Source organism: Dermacentor albipictus, chromosome 5 (genome assembly GCF_038994185.2).
Source record: "Dermacentor albipictus isolate Rhodes 1998 colony chromosome 5, USDA_Dalb.pri_finalv2, whole genome shotgun sequence".
NCBI classification, from domain to species: domain Eukaryota; kingdom Metazoa; phylum Arthropoda; class Arachnida; order Ixodida; family Ixodidae; genus Dermacentor; species Dermacentor albipictus.
The window spans coordinates 56216976-56226290 of NC_091825.1; the positions used below are offsets into that span (position 1 = coordinate 56216976).

The 9315-nt window shown below is 44.7% G+C and overlaps 1 long non-coding RNA gene across 1 annotated transcript; it reads left to right on the forward strand.

The window, feature by feature from the left end:
* The first annotated feature begins 591 nt into the window (after nt 1-591).
* Nucleotides 592-7094, forward strand: LOC135913259 (uncharacterized). The gene is made up of 3 exons (XR_010567928.2): nt 592-641; nt 4668-4725; nt 6881-7094. It is a non-coding gene; the product is annotated as an uncharacterized lncRNA (long non-coding RNA).
* Nucleotides 7095-9315: the final 2221 nt, after the last annotated feature.

Genomic DNA, 9315 nt, shown 5'->3' on the forward strand with positions numbered 1-9315 from the left:
CAGCAAATCGGGTGGGATGATGAAATCGGAAAATACGCCGGCGCAGGACATATGTAATTGGAGATCGCTTGGAGAGGTCTTCGTCCTGCACTGCGCGTTAAAATGGGTTGCTGCTGCTGCCGCCGCCGCAGCTGCTGCTTATGATGATAACCTACGCCACTATATAGACGCTAGCGGTTGCTCGCGGGCCGCCCAACCGCATATAAATGAAGCCTTATTGAAATGTATTCATAGATTAGCCAGATGAACTCATGAGACATCTTTATAGATATAAAAAAATTGGAGCGGTAACAAGGGTACAACAGCACAGGTAATCACCATAGGGTTTGTTTTCTCTTGTTATCACTGTATTGAATGAGGTACCTTTGTTCTCTATATGCTCCGAAGCACAAAATTGATATGCTTGTCTGTCTCACCAAGCGCATTTATGCAAACGTCACTAAAGTGTCATTCTTACTGAGAAAGGCACTGCAGAGTCTATAATTTCTCTTATTATTCTCTGTCCTGCCTATTCATTTGCATACTCTTTCGGTTGGTATTCTAGGATATAAATATTCTAGCGAGTAAACGCAAGTGTACTTGGGAGCACGAGTTCCAGCCGCAATACGCTCGTCGACTTGCTTGTAGCATCCGTGCTTCAGGTGAGAAAACTATTCAACTCCATTGACTAGGTAGAGAACAAACGGTTCGAGCTCCTGGGGCAGAAATGCGGATTACGAAGTGCGAGAGAGACGTGGCACCCTTTCTCAGTGGTTTCTCGCTCGGCACCGCGTAACAAAAAGGCCAACGCATCAAAAAATGATTCTCTCAAGAAAAATATAATTTACAATTGGTATTGGTAATTCCGTTCTAATTTATAATTGATAATTAATATTGATGCGTACTGTCTGCTCCATCGTCTGCAGCGGATTCCCGCCGTCTGCTTTGGAAGTGTCTTGGGACAAAAACAATTCACGATAGTGTTCTTCTGGGGTGATTTGAAGAGTGGTCAGGTTGAAGACTACGAAAGATGGTCGCTTTGCAGTATCACCAAGGAAAGTGCCTGCATTCTTATATTCAACTCCATTACGACTTTATGCCGCGTGACAACATAAGCAAAAAAAATAGTTGATTGATACTAAAAAATTATGTTGGAAACAACTTTGCCGATTCTCATTCATGTGGTTATAGAACCTCACGTTACCGTGTAGTTTGGATTAGCTCAACGGGTGACACATTCAAATTGGCAACAGCCCAGGAACATTTATTTTATTAAGAAACAACTGAAACTTATTCAATTCCTTAAGATCGCTGCATCTGTCAATCAAATCACACTTGATCCCTAGTTTTTCGAGAAACTTGGTTTATATTCAATTGAGGGCGGGTGGGGGAGCGTAGTTGGGATGGGGCTGGCTCAATAATTTACTCGGTGCCGAGCCACCGATCCCTAATAGACGCCACGAAGCATCTCAAGAGCCTCCTCTCCCACCTTTTTTGGGATAAATTACTTCAGTTATATAATCAAACCGTCGACAGCTATACTTTGTTGCCGCTGATACCAGCGGATCTTTATTACTGGTACGCCAGCAATGGTAATCGATTTACGATCTTTTATGGAGCTTAATAGTGTCTTTACATCAGAGTCATACCAACAGTATTATACGCTCGCGCTATTGTATATGCATTTATTGAGAACTATTGTTCTGTGCTTTTGAAAGCAGGAGTGCTTGCAAGATTATTTGAATGGGGTAGGGGTACACGGTTTGTACAAATCTATGAAAGGCCTTGTTGCTCCAGCCATATTAATTTAAAAAGTGATACAGCTTCATGACGCTTATCAGGGTTTATCTCTAATAGTTATGATTGAGTAACCAAAATGCGTTTTTACAATTGCGCATCACTTTCATGCAGATGACTGTGGTAGCCTCGAGCTTTGTGAATGGATATGAATGTTTATTATGGTTGATTACAAATATCACAAAGGTTGCCTGCACTTGTGATATTTATTATAAGCTTGGCTCCGTAACACAAAAGTATTATGTTGCACGGTCCTTACTAATCGGCTAGATGAACAAAAATTGAGAAAACGAAAAATTTGCTAGCATGAATCCCGCTCCCATTTGTAGGGTTGCAAACCGGTTAGGCTAAAGTGGCTAACCTCCCTGCCTTTCCTTCTCCACTTTTTCCTTCCTTCTTTTCTTTCCTTGATGATGGGTGTGTAAATGTTCATGATATGCTTTCATATGATATCCTGAAAATTCTGATGTTCATATTGGTGGAAGTATATTGGTGAGGCAGTATCGTGATATGTATCGCTGCATAGGTTTTATTAGCCCCTGATGAGGTACGAGGAGTTGCCGGGTTACTCTCCGATAGATAACTTTTTCTTCATCGAAGAGCGGCACATAAGCAGTCAGACATACCAGTGACACAGTGACACACGCAAAGCTTCACATACGAAATGGCCCAAGTTGGTTCGAGAGAAGAAAAAGGAAACGGACATGACACCGAGAACTGAGGGAAGTTTCGATCAAATAATATTGGTATAAAAAAATTGCCTGTGACGGTGTCATCTCAGAACTTGGTTCCGTCATGCGTACATTTGGGATGCATCAGAGCGGCGCATTTGCTTTTCGTTACTGCGACAGCAGCCAGGAAAAATTCGATCAGTTTATTTTCAACAATGACAAAGTCTTGTGCCACCGCAGTTACCCCTCGGAGTTCTAACAGCGGAGATGAAGGCGATAACAGGGCGCCGTTTGACCGGAGCAGTGAATTGTGATGGCTTGCTTGTGATGGCTAATCTAGGTAGAAAACAATATTAAATGTTTTCTGTCGGGGTTACCAGTGTGCTACTACATTCGCCACCAACGCTTGGATAAAGTTTCAGTGGCTTTGTGCTCAATTAAGGAATAAAACAAGGTGTGCTGAATTTCCAAATTATGTGGTGCAGTGTGGAATAAACACACCTGAAAGCGTAAATCTTAGCTTGATACTTTAGCCTGGTTGCTCGGCTAATCGATACATACGAAATGCCGGCTGAAGCATGCCACAGGACAGGCCGAAACAAGCATCAAATTGAAATCCATGAACACAGAGAAGGTACCAAAACAGGTGTGAGTAAGCAGAGCTACAGATAACGTTTTCTCTCAGGGGTGTTCCAAATGGCCACAAATGTGACGCACTGTACAGTTTCATTTCGGTTTGTTGTCACAAAACGTAGCTTTATTGAAATCGTACCGATGTAATACAAAATTGGATTGGTTAACAGCCGTTCCCATCACACTGGCACTTACAGTAGCAAATTTTCATAAATTTTAAGGAAATACCTAATCCAGCAAACTTCTGTGCCTAACAGGCGCGAGTCGCCATTGCGCACACATGACACCACGCGGGCAGCAGCACAGACGAGTGATCAGCTGTGCAACAAACAGGGAGTCCATGCGTCCTCTCTATAGTCCACGGCCCGTGTGGGCCGTGGCAGGAGGCGCAGCTCCGGTTGCTTGTAGCAACTAGTTGCCGCGCCATCTGCAATTTGAACCTGAAGAAGCTGGCTCTCGCGACACAAGTCGGAACGCCTGATCGGAAAAGTCGGCGCCCCTTTTAGTCCGTGCACGTCCCTGCTGCCTTCTCCAGTTTGTAGATCCGTTGTTCCCCAGAATAATTCCCGGTGCTCGCGTTCATTGGAGAAGCGTTAAGCTTTCAAATATTTTAATAATCTCACAGGGTCGTCAGTCCGGACGCCTGTCAGCGCCGTGTCACGAATCGAACCTTCAAAAAAAGTGTGGGTAGGCGCCTGAGCATCTATTCAGCAACTTCCTGCGCGTCTTTTTCAGGAAAATCTGCATGCCACGCATCAGTCCGTGTACCGCTTAAAGGCCCCCTCACCAGGCCTGGCCATTTAGAGGTGCCAAGCGCGGAGCATACATTGAGCGATAACGATTGTGTCTGGAAAGTACTACATCGCTACGCGCAGCGGAAAGATCTGAAATTGTTTTTACTTCTGCTCGCGGCCGCCGCGCTCCAGGCCGGACGGTGACGTAGTCGTTCCCCTGCGCCTACGTAGCTGTAACTTCCAGTTCACTAAAGATTTATTTGCCATACCCAACAGACGGAGTTCAAAAGGCCAGATAGAGGTAACCACGCATTTGATTTTCATACTTTGGCGATGTCAAAGGATTGCCTGTGCTCTTTTAAATGCCAGCGGTCCGTGAGTTCCGTGGCGCGATTATCCGTCGCCTCGAGAGATGGCGCCACGCTGCATGGCGCCTCTTTCAGGAGCGTTCCTTCTAGCTGGGCAGTGCACTCTGTATCCGTCGCGTTTTTCGCTGCCTGACGTGCAGCCCTGAGCCGGTTTATTCCTTCTAGCTTGCCATCGTCAATTTGGGCCAGTGCACAATATGGCCTAGTGCGGCGGGGTGTGGTGTGGTGTGGCGGGATGTGCCGTTGCGAACATGCATGGCACCCATTTTAAGATTGTGGCTAGTATCATCTCCAACCAATCTGCTTGCCCGGTTACCATTTCGTGCTTCCATATGCTCTCTATTAAGGGAGAGCCACGAATTTCTTGCTATTAAAATTTGGCATTCTCAAACGTTTTCATGATATAAAAATTTATTTTAAGAGTTTTTCAAAAAAGTGGCAGATATTGCATTTCTGAATAATAACGCTCTTCGTTTTCTCTCCAGATCTTAGCAGCGATGGCGAACTTTTCCGGCCTCTTCATGTTGGTTGCTTCTGGGATTGGTAAGAAGTACGCGCTAAACAGTCCCACTTGAATAGGGTTTCATTAACGCATGCAGAGACATACCTATATGATGTGAGACGAATTGATTGAATATTATAGGTTTGAGATACAGAGTAGTACCCAATTAATTTCAAGCTTTTAGAACTTTCGAATGTTACCAATATTGCCTTCTTCATGCACACTGCCTGATTGAAAAAAAATGCATAATGAGCGACTACCACACCTGAGCAGGGTCCGATTTCGTCACATGTAAAAGAAAGAAAAAATGTAAAGCACCTCAACGATAACCTATTTTCCCTAATGAAGTCAAGCTAGAAACTTAAGCAAAAGCTGCAAAGGATGGCTTGATGCTGACGAGAAATAGTTTTTTGTGGAAACTATCCAAGTGCGTTACTTTATACTAAACGGTCGGCGAGTAATGTATTTCGATGGTTGATAAACGCTGGCACTTTTGGAGAATTCGCTATCATGCTCGTAAGTTGTAGGCGTAATACAACTGCCGAGTCGTAAGTAATAGAGAATTACACTTCGTGTAAGTTGTTATAAAATAACAGGTAGCCAAAATTTGAGTGCGTTCCGAAAACAAGAGATTTCTGAGGAGATTTTTGCACCACGTACACCTGTGTGTCCCTAGAACAAGCCGCAAGATATTATTACGAAGACAACGCTAAAGTTGTGGCATAATGATCTACCAAGGCGGCAATAGTAGTCAATAGTAGTCAGCTGGTGACTGTTTTATCTCCTTGAGTATTATCTCTATAAGTGATTAATAAGACATATTGTTGAGCTAAAATGTTACCTCAGGCAATAGACTGTGTGACCCATATTCACAACATCGTTTTTTACGGGTAGGTATCTCTGTTAAGGAAAACCTGGTGTTTTTATGTGTCAAAAATCACGACCTCATTATGAGGTACACCGTAGTGAAAGACTCTGGATGATAGTGAGTAACTGAACTGTTTAATGTTCAACTAAATCTAAGTGCGCCAGTGCTTTTGTATATTGCCCACATCCAAATGCCGGGGATGCCGATGCCAGTATCTAAACCGCTACTACCAGCTCAGAATCGGAACGCCACCACTGAGTGGCATTGTTTTGTGACAAAGCAACGTTTTTTTCCAAATTGAGTATTTTGAGGCATGTGTAAATGAGGTATTTCCAAACGTAAAAGGTGCATTTAAAGTATGTGTGCTTTACGCCATCCCTAACTCTCTGGAGGCTATGTCTAGTTACCTGCCGCATTGCTTTCGTACCTGTAAATACCGTCAGCCCCTTTTGTAGACCAATGGTGTAACAGTTATACCATGCCCGTGCGGTAGCATGAAAAGGAAATGAAGCTTAAGTCCCATCCTCTTTCCTGGGAGTTTCATAAGCGCAGTTACAAAAGGCAGGTAATGTTTTAAAACATTTTCACAAACGTTCGCGTTTCGCTAGGAAGTTCCTTGTCGGCAGTAGACAGGCGAATCTAGCGGACATGCCTTTCAACAGCGTAGCACTAAAGTTTTGCGTTGTTCACCGAGATGTACGGGTCAGTTGTCCTCACTTACAACCTTGACAGCATAGCCAGGCTCCATGAATGGATGTTTACAAATTGAGAAAGTAAATGAATTGTGCGTGCGATAATTCAATGGGAATCTTTGCGGAGTCTCCGTCATGCATATCTTTCACAGCAATTTCCGCTCTTCGTAACACGTACATTATGGTGAAGTTCATTTATCTGGAGGGATAATTAAGCACAGGTGAATATAGTTCCAGCACTGCCACTGTTTTTGCGGCTACATTTCACAATGAAGCCCATAAAAATCTACTCCGAGCAGTAGTAAACATTTGAATATTCCACGGTGGTACTTTTTATGTGACCCATTAAATCCATTTTTCCAAATTGAATAGCAACGACAATAAACAATTTTTGAGGAGTTACACCTGTATCGAGTAATGGCCGAGGCGCCGGTATCAAAGCATGGTTGTTCGTTGTTTAAAAAGAAAGATATTAGGGGGTAAATAAAATTATATTTTCTCTACTAGCACTGTTGACTGTAATGTAACACAGATAGTTGAACTTCGACCTCGACTGCGGTTAACATTGCAAAACGAGCACGACCATGTAGAAGGTAGATCCTCGTACATCCCGACATTTTCTATGCCATTTCGCAGCTGCTCAGCTCCTGGCTTACCCGGCGGGCGCCATTGGATTGCCGTTGATGATGCTGTGTATCCTACGAGGCCGTGCGGACGTTCCGACAACTGAAGACGCTTGAGGCGAACACGTGAAGGAACCGACGCGCATACTGGGAGCAGACGCGATGTCTAGGTGGAGGCTTAGTAGAACGAGAACCATATAATGTGCACACCATGATGTGAGACTTCGGCCTTCGCTATGGATATTAAAATATGGATGATAAAAAAACACTTTAGGAATAAATTTGTTTTGTACCTATGCCGACAGACTGATTTCTCTCGGGGTGAGACTTCATCAAATGTGCGCGATATATTTTGTGGAGGCACACCTGGATTTCTTTGTCACAGAAGGTAAAGCTCTGTAAAACTTGAGCATGGGTTTTTCCTCAGTTTCACATCAGAGATGATATGAACAAAGCGCTATAGTTAGTGGTGTTTGGCAATTGCTGCACGTTAATTCGTATGGAATATCATACAGGGTGCCCCGACTATCATGTACCAAGATATAAAAGTATTCAAATGCCACGTAGCTGGACAGAACATAGGTAGTATTGTTCCCCGTCGCTTGGAAATACTCAGAGTTCTTTAATTTCACCCAATTACATAATTCATTCATTCATTCACAAAACTTTATTAGAGTGCAGAAGCCCGGTCTTTTCAGACCGAGGCAGGCCGCGTCCACGTCACAACCGTCAGGCCGAGCCTTATGGCGCCATCGTGGGCCCTCTGGACAGCCCGTAGTTGATCTTGATATGAAGAGCTTGATATCATCTTGTGCCAGTAAAGCCATTTTTCTTCGTGGGTCGGCGAGAGTCGCGGGACAGCCCGCCAGCATGTGTCTGATGTTAATAATGCCATCCAACGCGTTACATTCTTTCCTAATTTCTCTTTCGGAGTGAATTTTATTTATAAAATACGGAGTGGGGTACGTCTCGGTTTGCAGTAAACCTACCATGACTGTCTCAGTCCAGTCCAACTTTACTTGTGGAAGTCGGAATTGCCTACGAACAAAGTAGCAATATTTAGCGATGTCGTTGTAAGTTAGTAAATTATCTTTATGATCCCCGAAATGGCAGGGGCGTTGGTTCGGCTCTGACCGGTACGGCACGCAAGTCCTCGTGCCAGGTCGTTCGCCACCTCGTTGAGGTTGACCCGAGTCTCGTCCACTTCTCCCATATGTACCGGAAACCATCGGATTTCAGTTTTGATAGTTTCGACCTCGTCAATAATATTAGCCGCAGTCCCAGCGACATAGCCTTTGTCAAAGCTCCTAATTGCTGCTTTGGAATCGCTATAAATGAAAGACCATTTACGGTTCCTAATAGCTAGAGCAATCACGGCTTGTTCCGCCACCGTGGAATCCTTAGTGAAGATGGTGACGGCGTCCCGTACCTCGCCTTGGCTGTCGACCACCAAGGCCGAGTAGGCTTCTTTGCCTTTGACCCAGGCAGCGTTTTTCGCTTTTCTCCTGCTAACATTGTGTTCCGAGTGCATGTTTCTCGGGAGTGGGGTGGTTCTGATCGCGTTTCTAATGTCTGCGCTCAACTCTACCTCGGCCTCCTTCGGTTTCATCGATGTATTGGGGTCTGTCCATATATCGCTTTCAGTATAAGCCTGCCCGCTCGCGTTTTCGTCAGTCTCTCCTGCTGCGCAACCTGTTGCGCTTCCGCCATCTATTCTATCGTATTGTGTACGTCTAGGTTCATGAGCTTCACGTTCGAGGTGCTGATGGGTATACCAAGGGTAGCCTTGACTAACGTTGTGATCATAGTGGTGAGCTTGTTCAGCTCAGCCTGCGATAATTTAAATAGACCTGCCACGTAGGTGAAGTGACAGAGAGCGAAGGCGTGCACTAGCTTTAGAGCGCTGTCCTCACCCAGGTGTCTGTGTCTGTTGCAGATTCTCCTTAGTAACCTTATGAATTGGTCCGTCTTGTTTGAAATGTATTGAATGGCATTGAGGTTCGTACCTTCCGCTGCTATATGGAAGCCTAAAACTTTATTCTTTTCGACCTGCTTGGTCGCGGATACGTCGTGACAGCGTAAGAAAATCTTGGGTTCCTCACCGGGGACGAAGCCCCTGGGTCTTCGGCCCCTGCACCAATATTTTAGGACCAAAAGCTCCGATTTTGCCACCGAACAGTTTAGTCTCCTCTCACCTAGCGTTCTTTCCACGGTGTGTATGCACTCCTGCAATCTGGTCTCCGTTCGGCCTACGTTACCGTTGGCGCTCCATATGCTAATGTCATCGGCGTATATTGCAAAATGTATACCTTCTATACTCTCCAGTTTCCTCGCGACTCTGGTCTTTGCTAGAATAAATAACACTGGAGAAAGCACAGCCCCTTGCGGGGTGGCCCAGTTTCCCAGGTTCATCACCTTCGATTTTAGTTCTAGCATGAGGCTCGCTTG